The sequence below is a fragment of the Anomaloglossus baeobatrachus genome, unplaced genomic scaffold (genome assembly GCF_048569485.1).
Source record: "Anomaloglossus baeobatrachus isolate aAnoBae1 unplaced genomic scaffold, aAnoBae1.hap1 Scaffold_3718, whole genome shotgun sequence".
NCBI classification, from domain to species: domain Eukaryota; kingdom Metazoa; phylum Chordata; class Amphibia; order Anura; family Aromobatidae; genus Anomaloglossus; species Anomaloglossus baeobatrachus.
The window spans coordinates 42,435-61,620 of record NW_027443065.1 but is presented as its reverse complement, the minus strand read 5'-3'; the positions used below and the strand labels follow the sequence as shown (position 1 = coordinate 61,620).

The 19,186-nt window shown below is 46.2% G+C and overlaps 12 non-coding genes across 12 annotated transcripts; all 12 read right to left on the bottom strand.

Annotated features, from left to right (window-relative positions):
• Window positions 1-438: 438 nt before the first annotated feature.
• LOC142274278 (U2 spliceosomal RNA) lies at window positions 439-629 on the bottom strand. Its single transcript, XR_012738610.1, has one exon. It is a non-coding gene; the product is annotated as a U2 spliceosomal RNA (small nuclear RNA).
• A 1,387-nt stretch (window positions 630-2,016) lies between these two features.
• LOC142274277 (U2 spliceosomal RNA) lies at window positions 2,017-2,207 on the bottom strand. Its single transcript, XR_012738609.1, has one exon. It is a non-coding gene; the product is annotated as a U2 spliceosomal RNA (small nuclear RNA).
• A 1,387-nt stretch (window positions 2,208-3,594) lies between these two features.
• Window positions 3,595-3,785, bottom strand: LOC142274276 (U2 spliceosomal RNA). Its single transcript, XR_012738608.1, has one exon. It is a non-coding gene; the product is annotated as a U2 spliceosomal RNA (small nuclear RNA).
• Window positions 3,786-5,172: 1,387 nt separating this feature from the next.
• On the bottom strand, window positions 5,173-5,363 carry LOC142274275 (U2 spliceosomal RNA). Its single transcript, XR_012738607.1, has one exon. It is a non-coding gene; the product is annotated as a U2 spliceosomal RNA (small nuclear RNA).
• Window positions 5,364-6,750: 1,387 nt separating this feature from the next.
• LOC142274274 (U2 spliceosomal RNA) lies at window positions 6,751-6,941 on the bottom strand. Its single transcript, XR_012738606.1, has one exon. It is a non-coding gene; the product is annotated as a U2 spliceosomal RNA (small nuclear RNA).
• Window positions 6,942-8,328: 1,387 nt separating this feature from the next.
• LOC142274273 (U2 spliceosomal RNA) lies at window positions 8,329-8,519 on the bottom strand. The gene has a single exon (XR_012738605.1). It is a non-coding gene; the product is annotated as a U2 spliceosomal RNA (small nuclear RNA).
• Window positions 8,520-9,906: 1,387 nt separating this feature from the next.
• On the bottom strand, window positions 9,907-10,097 carry LOC142274272 (U2 spliceosomal RNA). Its single transcript, XR_012738604.1, has one exon. It is a non-coding gene; the product is annotated as a U2 spliceosomal RNA (small nuclear RNA).
• A 1,387-nt stretch (window positions 10,098-11,484) lies between these two features.
• LOC142274281 (U2 spliceosomal RNA) lies at window positions 11,485-11,675 on the bottom strand. The gene has a single exon (XR_012738612.1). It is a non-coding gene; the product is annotated as a U2 spliceosomal RNA (small nuclear RNA).
• Window positions 11,676-13,062: 1,387 nt separating this feature from the next.
• Window positions 13,063-13,253, bottom strand: LOC142274271 (U2 spliceosomal RNA). Its single transcript, XR_012738603.1, has one exon. It is a non-coding gene; the product is annotated as a U2 spliceosomal RNA (small nuclear RNA).
• A 1,387-nt stretch (window positions 13,254-14,640) lies between these two features.
• LOC142274270 (U2 spliceosomal RNA) lies at window positions 14,641-14,831 on the bottom strand. The gene has a single exon (XR_012738602.1). It is a non-coding gene; the product is annotated as a U2 spliceosomal RNA (small nuclear RNA).
• A 1,387-nt stretch (window positions 14,832-16,218) lies between these two features.
• On the bottom strand, window positions 16,219-16,409 carry LOC142274268 (U2 spliceosomal RNA). The gene has a single exon (XR_012738601.1). It is a non-coding gene; the product is annotated as a U2 spliceosomal RNA (small nuclear RNA).
• A 1,387-nt stretch (window positions 16,410-17,796) lies between these two features.
• On the bottom strand, window positions 17,797-17,987 carry LOC142274266 (U2 spliceosomal RNA). Its single transcript, XR_012738599.1, has one exon. It is a non-coding gene; the product is annotated as a U2 spliceosomal RNA (small nuclear RNA).
• Between the last annotated feature and the right edge of the window lie 1,199 nt (window positions 17,988-19,186).

The window sequence follows — 19,186 nt, the reverse complement described above, 5'->3', positions numbered from 1 at the left end:
AGATCATCATTACTCAAAGAAAACCCCAAAAACCAATGCATGATAGGAATAAACAGGTAACTTTCTTTGGAGTGGAAGCGGAGAGATCGCACCAGATGCCAATTCTAGATCTTATCACACCTGTGGTCACTGCAGCAGCAGGTGAATCCACTTTGTCCAAAAGGGATCTATTCCATTCAATTGCAAATGATCTAGATAAGACAGAGAACTGCAGCACGGGGACATAGCCGAGTTGGTCAGGTTGAGTGGTGATGAGTTTGCTATTTGGATGAATAAAGAAAGTCAAAAGTGTGAAAGATAAAAAACAAAAGGAGGAAGTGTGAAAAGTGAATGGGCCAAATTGAGGTGCATATGAAGACGTATGCTTTCTTCCAATTCATTAAATCGGGCTAATATGAATCAGGTGAATTGAGTTCTGCTTTTGGAAACTGGGTTAAGAAGGGGTGCACCGTTCCTGGAGGTACTGCAATACCAGGTCAATGCGTGGAGTGGACAGAGCAAGCTCTTTTTCCATCTCCCTGTTCTAAAAATCCATTTAATATATGGTCCCCAGATAGGGGACGTATCAGATATTAAACTGATAAGAACAGATACTACACTTGATCTTAGCCAAAAGGCCGAGAAGCGATAACCAGAATTGGTTTGGGCCTCGAGTGGCACCCTGGCCTATGCCGGACACATCTTAGGGAGAGAGAGCGAGAGGGAGACAAACCCACGCCTACACAAGACATTTTGTCACCCAAGCCAACCCTTGAAAAGGCTGCTTTGCAGAGCAAAAACAAGAAGAATGGTGCGTTTTGCAGCCGCCGCCCACTGCAATGAATCTGAATAACTCCTCCTTTAGGGCGCAAGCAACTCCCCTCCCCCTTGCAGTCTTTCCAATTCACGATACAAAAAGACGGACAGGACAGGTTGCCTGACTTTCCGTCACTGCCACCCTTTGCCATCCTTACCCGTAGAAAGCCCTTTCATCATCCCCAAACCCTAATCTTTTCCCTTTCCTTCCCAGCCCCCAAACCCTGCCCTCTGTACCTTTCTCACCACCCGCTTCCCTTCTCCTGTCATCCCCCTACCACCCGGGAAAAAAAGAGATTGCCCCCTCCTTCCACTAGCCCACCCTCCCACCCAAAGAACAACTTCTTCTGCGCAGCTTGTTTTCTAGGCAGCAGCGCTATTGTGATGTCATCGGGGGGCATTGTGACAAGCCGCCAGTGTTCCGTCTCTTCATGTTGTGCACAGTTCAAACGGAAAATACATCAACAGGCAGACTACAGAAAAGCTTACTATCAAAGGTTAGAGGGGGGCTTTCTCAGAGGGCTTTTTACAGTTTTTCTATTCCCAATTAGCCGTTTAAGTGTACTTATTGAAAGTAGTAATTCTTTCATAGGCCGCCCTTTCTTAGTATTTGACGTTCCTTATATTGCGGTATGAGGCTTCGCAGTAGGTTGCAAACATTCATCACCCATGACTGTCCCCAATTGAGCTCAGAAGCTCAATGTCTATCATGACCTCTCTTTTAGAATGTCCAAGAGCAAGCAAACTATTCCTCCAGGAGAGGGCGCCAACAGACTACTAAAGAGATCATCATTACTCAAAGAAAACCCCAAAAACCAATGCATGATAGGAATAAACAGGTAACTTTCTTTGGAGTGGAAGCGGAGAGATCGCACCAGATGCCAATTCTAGATCTTATCACACCTGTGGTCACTGCAGCAGCAGGTGAATCCACTTTGTCCAAAAGGGATCTATTCCATTCAATTGCAAATGATCTAGATAAGACAGAGAACTGCAGCACGGGGACATAGCCGAGTTGGTCAGGTTGAGTGGTGATGAGTTTGCTATTTGGATGAATAAAGAAAGTCAAAAGTGTGAAAGATAAAAAACAAAAGGAGGAAGTGTGAAAAGTGAATGGGCCAAATTGAGGTGCATATGAAGACGTATGCTTTCTTCCAATTCATTAAATCGGGCTAATATGAATCAGGTGAATTGAGTTCTGCTTTTGGAAACTGGGTTAAGAAGGGGTGCACCGTTCCTGGAGGTACTGCAATACCAGGTCAATGCGTGGAGTGGACAGAGCAAGCTCTTTTTCCATCTCCCTGTTCTAAAAATCCATTTAATATATGGTCCCCAGATAGGGGACGTATCAGATATTAAACTGATAAGAACAGATACTACACTTGATCTTAGCCAAAAGGCCGAGAAGCGATAACCAGAATTGGTTTGGGCCTCGAGTGGCACCCTGGCCTATGCCGGACACATCTTAGGGAGAGAGAGCGAGAGGGAGACAAACCCACGCCTACACAAGACATTTTGTCACCCAAGCCAACCCTTGAAAAGGCTGCTTTGCAGAGCAAAAACAAGAAGAATGGTGCGTTTTGCAGCCGCCGCCCACTGCAATGAATCTGAATAACTCCTCCTTTAGGGCGCAAGCAACTCCCCTCCCCCTTGCAGTCTTTCCAATTCACGATACAAAAAGACGGACAGGACAGGTTGCCTGACTTTCCGTCACTGCCACCCTTTGCCATCCTTACCCGTAGAAAGCCCTTTCATCATCCCCAAACCCTAATCTTTTCCCTTTCCTTCCCAGCCCCCAAACCCTGCCCTCTGTACCTTTCTCACCACCCGCTTCCCTTCTCCTGTCATCCCCCTACCACCCGGGAAAAAAAGAGATTGCCCCCTCCTTCCACTAGCCCACCCTCCCACCCAAAGAACAACTTCTTCTGCGCAGCTTGTTTTCTAGGCAGCAGCGCTATTGTGATGTCATCGGGGGGCATTGTGACAAGCCGCCAGTGTTCCGTCTCTTCATGTTGTGCACAGTTCAAACGGAAAATACATCAACAGGCAGACTACAGAAAAGCTTACTATCAAAGGTTAGAGGGGGGCTTTCTCAGAGGGCTTTTTACAGTTTTTCTATTCCCAATTAGCCGTTTAAGTGTACTTATTGAAAGTAGTAATTCTTTCATAGGCCGCCCTTTCTTAGTATTTGACGTTCCTTATATTGCGGTATGAGGCTTCGCAGTAGGTTGCAAACATTCATCACCCATGACTGTCCCCAATTGAGCTCAGAAGCTCAATGTCTATCATGACCTCTCTTTTAGAATGTCCAAGAGCAAGCAAACTATTCCTCCAGGAGAGGGCGCCAACAGACTACTAAAGAGATCATCATTACTCAAAGAAAACCCCAAAAACCAATGCATGATAGGAATAAACAGGTAACTTTCTTTGGAGTGGAAGCGGAGAGATCGCACCAGATGCCAATTCTAGATCTTATCACACCTGTGGTCACTGCAGCAGCAGGTGAATCCACTTTGTCCAAAAGGGATCTATTCCATTCAATTGCAAATGATCTAGATAAGACAGAGAACTGCAGCACGGGGACATAGCCGAGTTGGTCAGGTTGAGTGGTGATGAGTTTGCTATTTGGATGAATAAAGAAAGTCAAAAGTGTGAAAGATAAAAAACAAAAGGAGGAAGTGTGAAAAGTGAATGGGCCAAATTGAGGTGCATATGAAGACGTATGCTTTCTTCCAATTCATTAAATCGGGCTAATATGAATCAGGTGAATTGAGTTCTGCTTTTGGAAACTGGGTTAAGAAGGGGTGCACCGTTCCTGGAGGTACTGCAATACCAGGTCAATGCGTGGAGTGGACAGAGCAAGCTCTTTTTCCATCTCCCTGTTCTAAAAATCCATTTAATATATGGTCCCCAGATAGGGGACGTATCAGATATTAAACTGATAAGAACAGATACTACACTTGATCTTAGCCAAAAGGCCGAGAAGCGATAACCAGAATTGGTTTGGGCCTCGAGTGGCACCCTGGCCTATGCCGGACACATCTTAGGGAGAGAGAGCGAGAGGGAGACAAACCCACGCCTACACAAGACATTTTGTCACCCAAGCCAACCCTTGAAAAGGCTGCTTTGCAGAGCAAAAACAAGAAGAATGGTGCGTTTTGCAGCCGCCGCCCACTGCAATGAATCTGAATAACTCCTCCTTTAGGGCGCAAGCAACTCCCCTCCCCCTTGCAGTCTTTCCAATTCACGATACAAAAAGACGGACAGGACAGGTTGCCTGACTTTCCGTCACTGCCACCCTTTGCCATCCTTACCCGTAGAAAGCCCTTTCATCATCCCCAAACCCTAATCTTTTCCCTTTCCTTCCCAGCCCCCAAACCCTGCCCTCTGTACCTTTCTCACCACCCGCTTCCCTTCTCCTGTCATCCCCCTACCACCCGGGAAAAAAAGAGATTGCCCCCTCCTTCCACTAGCCCACCCTCCCACCCAAAGAACAACTTCTTCTGCGCAGCTTGTTTTCTAGGCAGCAGCGCTATTGTGATGTCATCGGGGGGCATTGTGACAAGCCGCCAGTGTTCCGTCTCTTCATGTTGTGCACAGTTCAAACGGAAAATACATCAACAGGCAGACTACAGAAAAGCTTACTATCAAAGGTTAGAGGGGGGCTTTCTCAGAGGGCTTTTTACAGTTTTTCTATTCCCAATTAGCCGTTTAAGTGTACTTATTGAAAGTAGTAATTCTTTCATAGGCCGCCCTTTCTTAGTATTTGACGTTCCTTATATTGCGGTATGAGGCTTCGCAGTAGGTTGCAAACATTCATCACCCATGACTGTCCCCAATTGAGCTCAGAAGCTCAATGTCTATCATGACCTCTCTTTTAGAATGTCCAAGAGCAAGCAAACTATTCCTCCAGGAGAGGGCGCCAACAGACTACTAAAGAGATCATCATTACTCAAAGAAAACCCCAAAAACCAATGCATGATAGGAATAAACAGGTAACTTTCTTTGGAGTGGAAGCGGAGAGATCGCACCAGATGCCAATTCTAGATCTTATCACACCTGTGGTCACTGCAGCAGCAGGTGAATCCACTTTGTCCAAAAGGGATCTATTCCATTCAATTGCAAATGATCTAGATAAGACAGAGAACTGCAGCACGGGGACATAGCCGAGTTGGTCAGGTTGAGTGGTGATGAGTTTGCTATTTGGATGAATAAAGAAAGTCAAAAGTGTGAAAGATAAAAAACAAAAGGAGGAAGTGTGAAAAGTGAATGGGCCAAATTGAGGTGCATATGAAGACGTATGCTTTCTTCCAATTCATTAAATCGGGCTAATATGAATCAGGTGAATTGAGTTCTGCTTTTGGAAACTGGGTTAAGAAGGGGTGCACCGTTCCTGGAGGTACTGCAATACCAGGTCAATGCGTGGAGTGGACAGAGCAAGCTCTTTTTCCATCTCCCTGTTCTAAAAATCCATTTAATATATGGTCCCCAGATAGGGGACGTATCAGATATTAAACTGATAAGAACAGATACTACACTTGATCTTAGCCAAAAGGCCGAGAAGCGATAACCAGAATTGGTTTGGGCCTCGAGTGGCACCCTGGCCTATGCCGGACACATCTTAGGGAGAGAGAGCGAGAGGGAGACAAACCCACGCCTACACAAGACATTTTGTCACCCAAGCCAACCCTTGAAAAGGCTGCTTTGCAGAGCAAAAACAAGAAGAATGGTGCGTTTTGCAGCCGCCGCCCACTGCAATGAATCTGAATAACTCCTCCTTTAGGGCGCAAGCAACTCCCCTCCCCCTTGCAGTCTTTCCAATTCACGATACAAAAAGACGGACAGGACAGGTTGCCTGACTTTCCGTCACTGCCACCCTTTGCCATCCTTACCCGTAGAAAGCCCTTTCATCATCCCCAAACCCTAATCTTTTCCCTTTCCTTCCCAGCCCCCAAACCCTGCCCTCTGTACCTTTCTCACCACCCGCTTCCCTTCTCCTGTCATCCCCCTACCACCCGGGAAAAAAAGAGATTGCCCCCTCCTTCCACTAGCCCACCCTCCCACCCAAAGAACAACTTCTTCTGCGCAGCTTGTTTTCTAGGCAGCAGCGCTATTGTGATGTCATCGGGGGGCATTGTGACAAGCCGCCAGTGTTCCGTCTCTTCATGTTGTGCACAGTTCAAACGGAAAATACATCAACAGGCAGACTACAGAAAAGCTTACTATCAAAGGTTAGAGGGGGGCTTTCTCAGAGGGCTTTTTACAGTTTTTCTATTCCCAATTAGCCGTTTAAGTGTACTTATTGAAAGTAGTAATTCTTTCATAGGCCGCCCTTTCTTAGTATTTGACGTTCCTTATATTGCGGTATGAGGCTTCGCAGTAGGTTGCAAACATTCATCACCCATGACTGTCCCCAATTGAGCTCAGAAGCTCAATGTCTATCATGACCTCTCTTTTAGAATGTCCAAGAGCAAGCAAACTATTCCTCCAGGAGAGGGCGCCAACAGACTACTAAAGAGATCATCATTACTCAAAGAAAACCCCAAAAACCAATGCATGATAGGAATAAACAGGTAACTTTCTTTGGAGTGGAAGCGGAGAGATCGCACCAGATGCCAATTCTAGATCTTATCACACCTGTGGTCACTGCAGCAGCAGGTGAATCCACTTTGTCCAAAAGGGATCTATTCCATTCAATTGCAAATGATCTAGATAAGACAGAGAACTGCAGCACGGGGACATAGCCGAGTTGGTCAGGTTGAGTGGTGATGAGTTTGCTATTTGGATGAATAAAGAAAGTCAAAAGTGTGAAAGATAAAAAACAAAAGGAGGAAGTGTGAAAAGTGAATGGGCCAAATTGAGGTGCATATGAAGACGTATGCTTTCTTCCAATTCATTAAATCGGGCTAATATGAATCAGGTGAATTGAGTTCTGCTTTTGGAAACTGGGTTAAGAAGGGGTGCACCGTTCCTGGAGGTACTGCAATACCAGGTCAATGCGTGGAGTGGACAGAGCAAGCTCTTTTTCCATCTCCCTGTTCTAAAAATCCATTTAATATATGGTCCCCAGATAGGGGACGTATCAGATATTAAACTGATAAGAACAGATACTACACTTGATCTTAGCCAAAAGGCCGAGAAGCGATAACCAGAATTGGTTTGGGCCTCGAGTGGCACCCTGGCCTATGCCGGACACATCTTAGGGAGAGAGAGCGAGAGGGAGACAAACCCACGCCTACACAAGACATTTTGTCACCCAAGCCAACCCTTGAAAAGGCTGCTTTGCAGAGCAAAAACAAGAAGAATGGTGCGTTTTGCAGCCGCCGCCCACTGCAATGAATCTGAATAACTCCTCCTTTAGGGCGCAAGCAACTCCCCTCCCCCTTGCAGTCTTTCCAATTCACGATACAAAAAGACGGACAGGACAGGTTGCCTGACTTTCCGTCACTGCCACCCTTTGCCATCCTTACCCGTAGAAAGCCCTTTCATCATCCCCAAACCCTAATCTTTTCCCTTTCCTTCCCAGCCCCCAAACCCTGCCCTCTGTACCTTTCTCACCACCCGCTTCCCTTCTCCTGTCATCCCCCTACCACCCGGGAAAAAAAGAGATTGCCCCCTCCTTCCACTAGCCCACCCTCCCACCCAAAGAACAACTTCTTCTGCGCAGCTTGTTTTCTAGGCAGCAGCGCTATTGTGATGTCATCGGGGGGCATTGTGACAAGCCGCCAGTGTTCCGTCTCTTCATGTTGTGCACAGTTCAAACGGAAAATACATCAACAGGCAGACTACAGAAAAGCTTACTATCAAAGGTTAGAGGGGGGCTTTCTCAGAGGGCTTTTTACAGTTTTTCTATTCCCAATTAGCCGTTTAAGTGTACTTATTGAAAGTAGTAATTCTTTCATAGGCCGCCCTTTCTTAGTATTTGACGTTCCTTATATTGCGGTATGAGGCTTCGCAGTAGGTTGCAAACATTCATCACCCATGACTGTCCCCAATTGAGCTCAGAAGCTCAATGTCTATCATGACCTCTCTTTTAGAATGTCCAAGAGCAAGCAAACTATTCCTCCAGGAGAGGGCGCCAACAGACTACTAAAGAGATCATCATTACTCAAAGAAAACCCCAAAAACCAATGCATGATAGGAATAAACAGGTAACTTTCTTTGGAGTGGAAGCGGAGAGATCGCACCAGATGCCAATTCTAGATCTTATCACACCTGTGGTCACTGCAGCAGCAGGTGAATCCACTTTGTCCAAAAGGGATCTATTCCATTCAATTGCAAATGATCTAGATAAGACAGAGAACTGCAGCACGGGGACATAGCCGAGTTGGTCAGGTTGAGTGGTGATGAGTTTGCTATTTGGATGAATAAAGAAAGTCAAAAGTGTGAAAGATAAAAAACAAAAGGAGGAAGTGTGAAAAGTGAATGGGCCAAATTGAGGTGCATATGAAGACGTATGCTTTCTTCCAATTCATTAAATCGGGCTAATATGAATCAGGTGAATTGAGTTCTGCTTTTGGAAACTGGGTTAAGAAGGGGTGCACCGTTCCTGGAGGTACTGCAATACCAGGTCAATGCGTGGAGTGGACAGAGCAAGCTCTTTTTCCATCTCCCTGTTCTAAAAATCCATTTAATATATGGTCCCCAGATAGGGGACGTATCAGATATTAAACTGATAAGAACAGATACTACACTTGATCTTAGCCAAAAGGCCGAGAAGCGATAACCAGAATTGGTTTGGGCCTCGAGTGGCACCCTGGCCTATGCCGGACACATCTTAGGGAGAGAGAGCGAGAGGGAGACAAACCCACGCCTACACAAGACATTTTGTCACCCAAGCCAACCCTTGAAAAGGCTGCTTTGCAGAGCAAAAACAAGAAGAATGGTGCGTTTTGCAGCCGCCGCCCACTGCAATGAATCTGAATAACTCCTCCTTTAGGGCGCAAGCAACTCCCCTCCCCCTTGCAGTCTTTCCAATTCACGATACAAAAAGACGGACAGGACAGGTTGCCTGACTTTCCGTCACTGCCACCCTTTGCCATCCTTACCCGTAGAAAGCCCTTTCATCATCCCCAAACCCTAATCTTTTCCCTTTCCTTCCCAGCCCCCAAACCCTGCCCTCTGTACCTTTCTCACCACCCGCTTCCCTTCTCCTGTCATCCCCCTACCACCCGGGAAAAAAAGAGATTGCCCCCTCCTTCCACTAGCCCACCCTCCCACCCAAAGAACAACTTCTTCTGCGCAGCTTGTTTTCTAGGCAGCAGCGCTATTGTGATGTCATCGGGGGGCATTGTGACAAGCCGCCAGTGTTCCGTCTCTTCATGTTGTGCACAGTTCAAACGGAAAATACATCAACAGGCAGACTACAGAAAAGCTTACTATCAAAGGTTAGAGGGGGGCTTTCTCAGAGGGCTTTTTACAGTTTTTCTATTCCCAATTAGCCGTTTAAGTGTACTTATTGAAAGTAGTAATTCTTTCATAGGCCGCCCTTTCTTAGTATTTGACGTTCCTTATATTGCGGTATGAGGCTTCGCAGTAGGTTGCAAACATTCATCACCCATGACTGTCCCCAATTGAGCTCAGAAGCTCAATGTCTATCATGACCTCTCTTTTAGAATGTCCAAGAGCAAGCAAACTATTCCTCCAGGAGAGGGCGCCAACAGACTACTAAAGAGATCATCATTACTCAAAGAAAACCCCAAAAACCAATGCATGATAGGAATAAACAGGTAACTTTCTTTGGAGTGGAAGCGGAGAGATCGCACCAGATGCCAATTCTAGATGTTATCACACCTGTGGTCACTGCAGCAGCAGGTGAATCCACTTTGTCCAAAAGGGATCTATTCCATTCAATTGCAAATGATCTAGATAAGACAGAGAACTGCAGCACGGGGACATAGCCGAGTTGGTCAGGTTGAGTGGTGATGAGTTTGCTATTTGGATGAATAAAGAAAGTCAAAAGTGTGAAAGATAAAAAACAAAAGGAGGAAGTGTGAAAAGTGAATGGGCCAAATTGAGGTGCATATGAAGACGTATGCTTTCTTCCAATTCATTAAATCGGGCTAATATGAATCAGGTGAATTGAGTTCTGCTTTTGGAAACTGGGTTAAGAAGGGGTGCACCGTTCCTGGAGGTACTGCAATACCAGGTCAATGCGTGGAGTGGACAGAGCAAGCTCTTTTTCCATCTCCCTGTTCTAAAAATCCATTTAATATATGGTCCCCAGATAGGGGACGTATCAGATATTAAACTGATAAGAACAGATACTACACTTGATCTTAGCCAAAAGGCCGAGAAGCGATAACCAGAATTGGTTTGGGCCTCGAGTGGCACCCTGGCCTATGCCGGACACATCTTAGGGAGAGAGAGCGAGAGGGAGACAAACCCACGCCTACACAAGACATTTTGTCACCCAAGCCAACCCTTGAAAAGGCTGCTTTGCAGAGCAAAAACAAGAAGAATGGTGCGTTTTGCAGCCGCCGCCCACTGCAATGAATCTGAATAACTCCTCCTTTAGGGCGCAAGCAACTCCCCTCCCCCTTGCAGTCTTTCCAATTCACGATACAAAAAGACGGACAGGACAGGTTGCCTGACTTTCCGTCACTGCCACCCTTTGCCATCCTTACCCGTAGAAAGCCCTTTCATCATCCCCAAACCCTAATCTTTTCCCTTTCCTTCCCAGCCCCCAAACCCTGCCCTCTGTACCTTTCTCACCACCCGCTTCCCTTCTCCTGTCATCCCCCTACCACCCGGGAAAAAAAGAGATTGCCCCCTCCTTCCACTAGCCCACCCTCCCACCCAAAGAACAACTTCTTCTGCGCAGCTTGTTTTCTAGGCAGCAGCGCTATTGTGATGTCATCGGGGGGCATTGTGACAAGCCGCCAGTGTTCCGTCTCTTCATGTTGTGCACAGTTCAAACGGAAAATACATCAACAGGCAGACTACAGAAAAGCTTACTATCAAAGGTTAGAGGGGGGCTTTCTCAGAGGGCTTTTTACAGTTTTTCTATTCCCAATTAGCCGTTTAAGTGTACTTATTGAAAGTAGTAATTCTTTCATAGGCCGCCCTTTCTTAGTATTTGACGTTCCTTATATTGCGGTATGAGGCTTCGCAGTAGGTTGCAAACATTCATCACCCATGACTGTCCCCAATTGAGCTCAGAAGCTCAATGTCTATCATGACCTCTCTTTTAGAATGTCCAAGAGCAAGCAAACTATTCCTCCAGGAGAGGGCGCCAACAGACTACTAAAGAGATCATCATTACTCAAAGAAAACCCCAAAAACCAATGCATGATAGGAATAAACAGGTAACTTTCTTTGGAGTGGAAGCGGAGAGATCGCACCAGATGCCAATTCTAGATCTTATCACACCTGTGGTCACTGCAGCAGCAGGTGAATCCACTTTGTCCAAAAGGGATCTATTCCATTCAATTGCAAATGATCTAGATAAGACAGAGAACTGCAGCACGGGGACATAGCCGAGTTGGTCAGGTTGAGTGGTGATGAGTTTGCTATTTGGATGAATAAAGAAAGTCAAAAGTGTGAAAGATAAAAAACAAAAGGAGGAAGTGTGAAAAGTGAATGGGCCAAATTGAGGTGCATATGAAGACGTATGCTTTCTTCCAATTCATTAAATCGGGCTAATATGAATCAGGTGAATTGAGTTCTGCTTTTGGAAACTGGGTTAAGAAGGGGTGCACCATTCCTGGAGGTACTGCAATACCAGGTCAATGCGTGGAGTGGACAGAGCAAGCTCTTTTTCCATCTCCCTGTTCTAAAAATCCATTTAATATATGGTCCCCAGATAGGGGACGTATCAGATATTAAACTGATAAGAACAGATACTACACTTGATCTTAGCCAAAAGGCCGAGAAGCGATAACCAGAATTGGTTTGGGCCTCGAGTGGCACCCTGGCCTATGCCGGACACATCTTAGGGAGAGAGAGCGAGAGGGAGACAAACCCACGCCTACACAAGACATTTTGTCACCCAAGCCAACCCTTGAAAAGGCTGCTTTGCAGAGCAAAAACAAGAAGAATGGTGCGTTTTGCAGCCGCCGCCCACTGCAATGAATCTGAATAACTCCTCCTTTAGGGCGCAAGCAACTCCCCTCCCCCTTGCAGTCTTTCCAATTCACGATACAAAAAGACGGACAGGACAGGTTGCCTGACTTTCCGTCACTGCCACCCTTTGCCATCCTTACCCGTAGAAAGCCCTTTCATCATCCCCAAACCCTAATCTTTTCCCTTTCCTTCCCAGCCCCCAAACCCTGCCCTCTGTACCTTTCTCACCACCCGCTTCCCTTCTCCTGTCATCCCCCTACCACCCGGGAAAAAAAGAGATTGCCCCCTCCTTCCACTAGCCCACCCTCCCACCCAAAGAACAACTTCTTCTGCGCAGCTTGTTTTCTAGGCAGCAGCGCTATTGTGATGTCATCGGGGGGCATTGTGACAAGCCGCCAGTGTTCCGTCTCTTCATGTTGTGCACAGTTCAAACGGAAAATACATCAACAGGCAGACTACAGAAAAGCTTACTATCAAAGGTTAGAGGGGGGCTTTCTCAGAGGGCTTTTTACAGTTTTTCTATTCCCAATTAGCCGTTTAAGTGTACTTATTGAAAGTAGTAATTCTTTCATAGGCCGCCCTTTCTTAGTATTTGACGTTCCTTATATTGCGGTATGAGGCTTCGCAGTAGGTTGCAAACATTCATCACCCATGACTGTCCCCAATTGAGCTCAGAAGCTCAATGTCTATCATGACCTCTCTTTTAGAATGTCCAAGAGCAAGCAAACTATTCCTCCAGGAGAGGGCGCCAACAGACTACTAAAGAGATCATCATTACTCAAAGAAAACCCCAAAAACCAATGCATGATAGGAATAAACAGGTAACTTTCTTTGGAGTGGAAGCGGAGAGATCGCACCAGATGCCAATTCTAGATCTTATCACACCTGTGGTCACTGCAGCAGCAGGTGAATCCACTTTGTCCAAAAGGGATCTATTCCATTCAATTGCAAATGATCTAGATAAGACAGAGAACTGCAGCACGGGGACATAGCCGAGTTGGTCAGGTTGAGTGGTGATGAGTTTGCTATTTGGATGAATAAACAAAGGCAAAAGTGTGAAAGATAGAAAACAAAAGGAGGAAGTGCTAAAAGTGAATGGGCCAAATTGAGGTGCATATGAAGACGTATGCTTTCTTCCAATTCATTAAATCGGGCTAATATGAATCAGGTGAATTGAGTTCTGCTTTTGGAAACTGGGTTAAGAAGGGGTGCACCGTTCCTGGAGGTACTGCAATACCAGGTCAATGCGTGGAGTGGACAGAGCAAGCTCTTTTTCCATCTCCCTGTTCTAAAAATCCATTTAATATATGGTCCCCAGATAGGGGACGTATCAGATATTAAACTGATAAGAACAGATACTACACTTGATCTTAGCCAAAAGGCCGAGAAGCGATAACCAGAATTGGTTTGGGCCTCGAGTGGCACCCTGGCCTATGCCGGACACATCTTAGGGAGAGAGAGCGAGAGGGAGACAAACCCACGCCTACACAAGACATTTTGTCACCCAAGCCAACCCTTGAAAAGGCTGCTTTGCAGAGCAAAAACAAGAAGAATGGTGCGTTTTGCAGCCGCCGCCCACTGCAATGAATCTGAATAACTCCTCCTTTAGGGCGCAAGCAACTCCCCTCCCCCTTGCAGTCTTTCCAATTCACGATACAAAAAGACGGACAGGACAGGTTGCCTGACTTTCCGTCACTGCCACCCTTTGCCATCCTTACCCGTAGAAAGCCCTTTCATCATCCCCAAACCCTAATCTTTTCCCTTTCCTTCCCAGCCCCCAAACCCTGCCCTCTGTACCTTTCTCACCACCCGCTTCCCTTCTCCTGTCATCCCCCTACCACCCGGGAAAAAAAGAGATTGCCCCCTCCTTCCACTAGCCCACCCTCCCACCCAAAGAACAACTTCTTCTGCGCAGCTTGTTTTCTAGGCAGCAGCGCTATTGTGATGTCATCGGGGGGCATTGTGACAAGCCGCCAGTGTTCCGTCTCTTCATGTTGTGCACAGTTCAAACGGAAAATACATCAACAGGCAGACTACAGAAAAGCTTACTATCAAAGGTTAGAGGGGGGCTTTCTCAGAGGGCTTTTTACAGTTTTTCTATTCCCAATTAGCCGTTTAAGTGTACTTATTGAAAGTAGTAATTCTTTCATAGGCCGCCCTTTCTTAGTATTTGACGTTCCTTATATTGCGGTATGAGGCTTCGCAGTAGGTTGCAAACATTCATCACCCATGACTGTCCCCAATTGAGCTCAGAAGCTCAATGTCTATCATGACCTCTCTTTTAGAATGTCCAAGAGCAAGCAAACTATTCCTCCAGGAGAGGGCGCCAACAGACTACTAAAGAGATCATCATTACTCAAAGAAAACCCCAAAAACCAATGCATGATAGGAATAAACAGGTAACTTTCTTTGGAGTGGAAGCGGAGAGATCGCACCAGATGCCAATTCTAGATCTTATCACACCTGTGGTCACTGCAGCAGCAGGTGAATCCACTTTGTCCAAAAGGGATCTATTCCATTCAATTGCAAATGATCTAGATAAGACAGAGAACTGCAGCACGGGGACATAGCCGAGTTGGTCAGGTTGAGTGGTGATGAGTTTGCTATTTGGATGAATAAAGAAAGTCAAAAGTGTGAAAGATAAAAAACAAAAGGAGGAAGTGCGAAAAGTGAATGGGCCAAATTGAGGTGCATATGAAGACGTATGCTTTCTTCCAATTCATTAAATCGGGCTAATATGAATCAGGTGAATTGAGTTCTGCTTTTGGAAACTGGGTTAAGAAGGGGTGCACCGTTCCTGGAGGTACTGCAATACCAGGTCAATGCGTGGAGTGGACAGAGCAAGCTCTTTTTCCATCTCCCTGTTCTAAAAATCCATTTAATATATGGTCCCCAGATAGGGGACGTATCAGATATTAAACTGATAAGAACAGATACTACACTTGATCTTAGCCAAAAGGCCGAGAAGCGATAACCAGAATTGGTTTGGGCCTCGAGTGGCACCCTGGCCTATGCCGGACACATCTTAGGGAGAGAGAGCGAGAGGGAGACAAACCCACGCCTACACAAGACATTTTGTCACCCAAGCCAACCCTTGAAAAGGCTGCTTTGCAGAGCAAAAACAAGAAGAATGGTGCGTTTTGCAGCCGCCGCCCACTGCAATGAATCTGAATAACTCCTCCTTTAGGGCGCAAGCAACTCCCCTCCCCCTTGCAGTCTTTCCAATTCACGATACAAAAAGACGGACAGGACAGGTTGCCTGACTTTCCGTCACTGCCACCCTTTGCCATCCTTACCCGTAGAAAGCCCTTTCATCATCCCCAAACCCTAATCTTTTCCCTTTCCTTCCCAGCCCCCAAACCCTGCCCTCTGTACCTTTCTCACCACCCGCTTCCCTTCTCCTGTCATCCCCCTACCACCCGGGAAAAAAAGAGATTGCCCCCTCCTTCCACTAGCCCACCCTCCCACCCAAAGAACAACTTCTTCTGCGCAGCTTGTTTTCTAGGCAGCAGCGCTATTGTGATGTCATCGGGGGGCATTGTGACAAGCCGCCAGTGTTCCGTCTCTTCATGTTGTGCACAGTTCAAACGGAAAATACATCAACAGGCAGACTACAGAAAAGCTTACTATCAAAGGTTAGAGGGGGGCTTTCTCAGAGGGCTTTTTACAGTTTTTCTATTCCCAATTAGCCGTTTAAGTGTACTTATTGAAAGTAGTAATTCTTTCATAGGCCGCCCTTTCTTAGTATTTGACGTTCCTTATATTGCGGTATGAGGCTTCGCAGTAGGTTGCAAACATTCATCACCCATGACTGTCCCCAATTGAGCTCAGAAGCTCAATGTCTATCATGACCTCTCTTTTAGAATGTCCAAGAGCAAGCAAACTATTCCTCCAGGAGAGGGCGCCAACAGACTACTAAAGAGATCATCATTACTCAAAGAAAACCCCAAAAACCAATGCATGATAGGAATAAACAGGTAACTTTCTTTGGAGTGGAAGCGGAGAGATCGCACCAGATGCCAATTCTAGATCTTATCACACCTGTGGTCACTGCAGCAGCAGGTGAATCCACTTTGTCCAAAAGGGATCTATTCCATTCAATTGCAAATGATCTAGATAAGACAGAGAACTGCAGCACGGGGACATAGCCGAGTTGGTCAGGTTGAGTGGTGATGAGTTTGCTATTTGGATGAATAAAGAAAGTCAAAAGTGTGAAAGATAAAAAACAAAAGGAGGAAGTGTGAAAAGTGAATGGGCCAAATTGAGGTGCATATGAAGACGTATGCTTTCTTCCAATTCATTAAATCGGGCTAATATGAATCAGGTGAATTGAGTTCTGCTTTTGGAAACTGGGTTAAGAAGGGGTGCACCGTTCCTGGAGGTACTGCAATACCAGGTCAATGCGTGGAGTGGACAGAGCAAGCTCTTTTTCCATCTCCCTGTTCTAAAAATCCATTTAATATATGGTCCCCAGATAGGGGACGTATCAGATATTAAACTGATAAGAACAGATACTACACTTGATCTTAGCCAAAAGGCCGAGAAGCGATAACCAGAATTGGTTTGGGCCTCGAGTGGCACCCTGGCCTATGCCGGACACATCTTAGGGAGAGAGAGCGAGAGGGAGACAAACCCACGCCTACACAAGACATTTTGTCACCCAAGCCAACCCTTGAAAAGGCTGCTTTGCAGAGCAAAAACAAGAAGAATGGTGCGTTTTGCAGCCGCCGCCCACTGCAATGAATCTGAATAACTCCTCCTTTAGGGCGCAAGCAACTCCCCTCCCCCTTGCAGTCTTTCCAATTCACGATACAAAAAGACGGACAGGACAGGTTGCCTGACTTTCCGTCACTGCCACCCTTTGCCATCCTTACCCGTAGAAAGCCCTTTCATCATCCCCAAACCCTAATCTTTTCCCTTTCCTTCCCAGCCCCCAAACCCTGCCCTCTGTACCTTTCTCACCACCCGCTTCCCTTCTCCTGTCATCCCCCTACCACCCGGGAAAAAAAGAGATTGCCCCCTCCTTCCACTAGCCCACCCTCCCACCCAAAGAACAACTTCTTCTGCGCAGCTTGTTTTCTAGGCAGCAGCGCTATTGTGATGTCATCGGGGGGCATTGTGACAAGCCGCCAGTGTTCCGTCTCTTCATGTTGTGCACAGTTCAAACGGAAAATACATCAACAGGCAGACTACAGAAAAGCTTACTATCAAAGGTTAGAGGGGGGCTTTCTCAGAGGGCTTTTTACAGTTTTTCTATTCCCAATTAGCCGTTTAAGTGTACTTATTGAAAGTAGTAATTCTTTCATAGGCCGCCCTTTCTTAGTATTTGACGTTCCTTATATTGCGGTATGAGGCTTCGCAGTAGGTTGCAAACATTCATCACCCATGACTGTCCCCAATTGAGCTCAGAAGCTCAATGTCTATCATGACCTCTCTTTTAGAATGTCCAAGAGCAAGCAAACTATTCCTCCAGGAGAGGGCGCCAACAGACTACTAAAGAGATCATCATTACTCAAAGAAAACCCCAAAAACCAATGCATGATAGGAATAAACAGGTAACTTTCTTTGGAGTGGAAGCGGAGAGATCGCACCAGATGCCAATTCTAGATCTTATCACACCTGTGGTCACTGCAGCAGCAGGTGAATCCACTTTGTCCAAAAGGGATCTATTCCATTCAATTGCAAATGATCTAGATAAGACAGAGAACTGCAGCACGGGGACATAGCCGAGTTGGTCAGGTTGAGTGGTGATGAGTTTGCTATTTGGATGAATAAAGAAAGTCAAAAGTGTGAAAGATAAAAAACAAAAGGAGGAAGTGTGAAAAGTGAATGGGCCAAATTGAGGTGCATATGAAGACGTATGCTTTCTTCCAATTCATTAAATCGGGCTAATATGAATCAGGTGAATTGAGTTCTGCTTTTGGAAACTGGGTTAAGAAGGGGTGCACCGTTCCTGGAGGTACTGCAATACCAGGTCAATGCGTGGAGTGGACAGAGCAAGCTCTTTTTCCATCTCCCTGTTCTAAAAATCCATTTAATATATGGTCCCCAGATAGGGGACGTATCAGATATTAAACTGATAAGAACAGATACTACACTTGATCTTAGCCAAAAGGCCGAGAAGCGATAACCAGAATTGGTTTGGGCCTCGAGTGGCACCCTGGCCTATGCCGGACACATCTTAGGGAGAGAGAGCGAGAGGGAGACAAACCCACGCCTACACAAGACATTTTGTCACCCAAGCCAACCCTTGAAAAGGCTGCTTTGCAGAGCAAAAACAAGAAGAATGGTGCGTTTTGCAGCCGCCGCCCACTGCAATGAATCTGAATAACTCCTCCTTTAGGGCGCAAGCAACTCCCCTCCCCCTTGCAGTCTTTCCAATTCACGATACAAAAAGACGGACAGGACAGGTTGCCTGACTTTCCGTCACTGCCACCCTTTGCCATCCTTACCCGTAGAAAGCCCTTTCATCATCCCCAAACCCTAATCTTTTCCCTTTCCTTCCCAGCCCCCAAACCCTGCCCTCTGTACCTTTCTCACCACCCGCTTCCCTTCTCCTGTCATCCCCCTACCACCCGGGAAAAAAAGAGATTGCCCCCTCCTTCCACTAGCCCACCCTCCCACCCAAAGAACAACTTCTTCTGCGCAGCTTGTTTTCTAGGCAGCAGCGCTATTGTGATGTCATCGGGGGGCATTGTGACAAGCCGCCAGTGTTCCGTCTCTTCATGTTGTGCACAGTTCAAACGGAAAATACATCAACAGGCAGACTACAGAAAAGCTTACTATCAAAGGTTAGAGGGGGGCTTTCTCAGAGGGCTTTTTACAGTTTTTCTATTCCCAATTAGCCGTTTAAGTGTACTTATTGAAAGTAGTAATTCTTTCATAGGCCGCCCTTTCTTAGTATTTGACGTTCCTTATATTGCGGTATGAGGCTTCGCAGTAGGTTGCAAACATTCATCACCCATGACTGTCCCCAATTGAGCTCAGAAGCTCAATGTCTATCATGACCTCTCTTTTAGAATGTCCAAGAGCAAGCAAACTATTCCTCCAGGAGAGGGCGCCAACAGACTACTAAAGAGATCATCATTACTCAAAGAAAACCCCAAAAACCAATGCATGATAGGAATAAACAGGTAACTTTCTTTGGAGTGGAAGCGGAGAGATCGCACCAGATGCCAATTCTAGATCTTATCACACCTGTGGTCACTGCAGCAGCAGGTGAATCCACTTTGTCCAAAAGGGATCTATTCCATTCAATTGCAAATGATCTAGATAAGACAGAGAACTGCAGCACGGGGACATAGCCGAGTTGGTCAGGTTGAGTGGT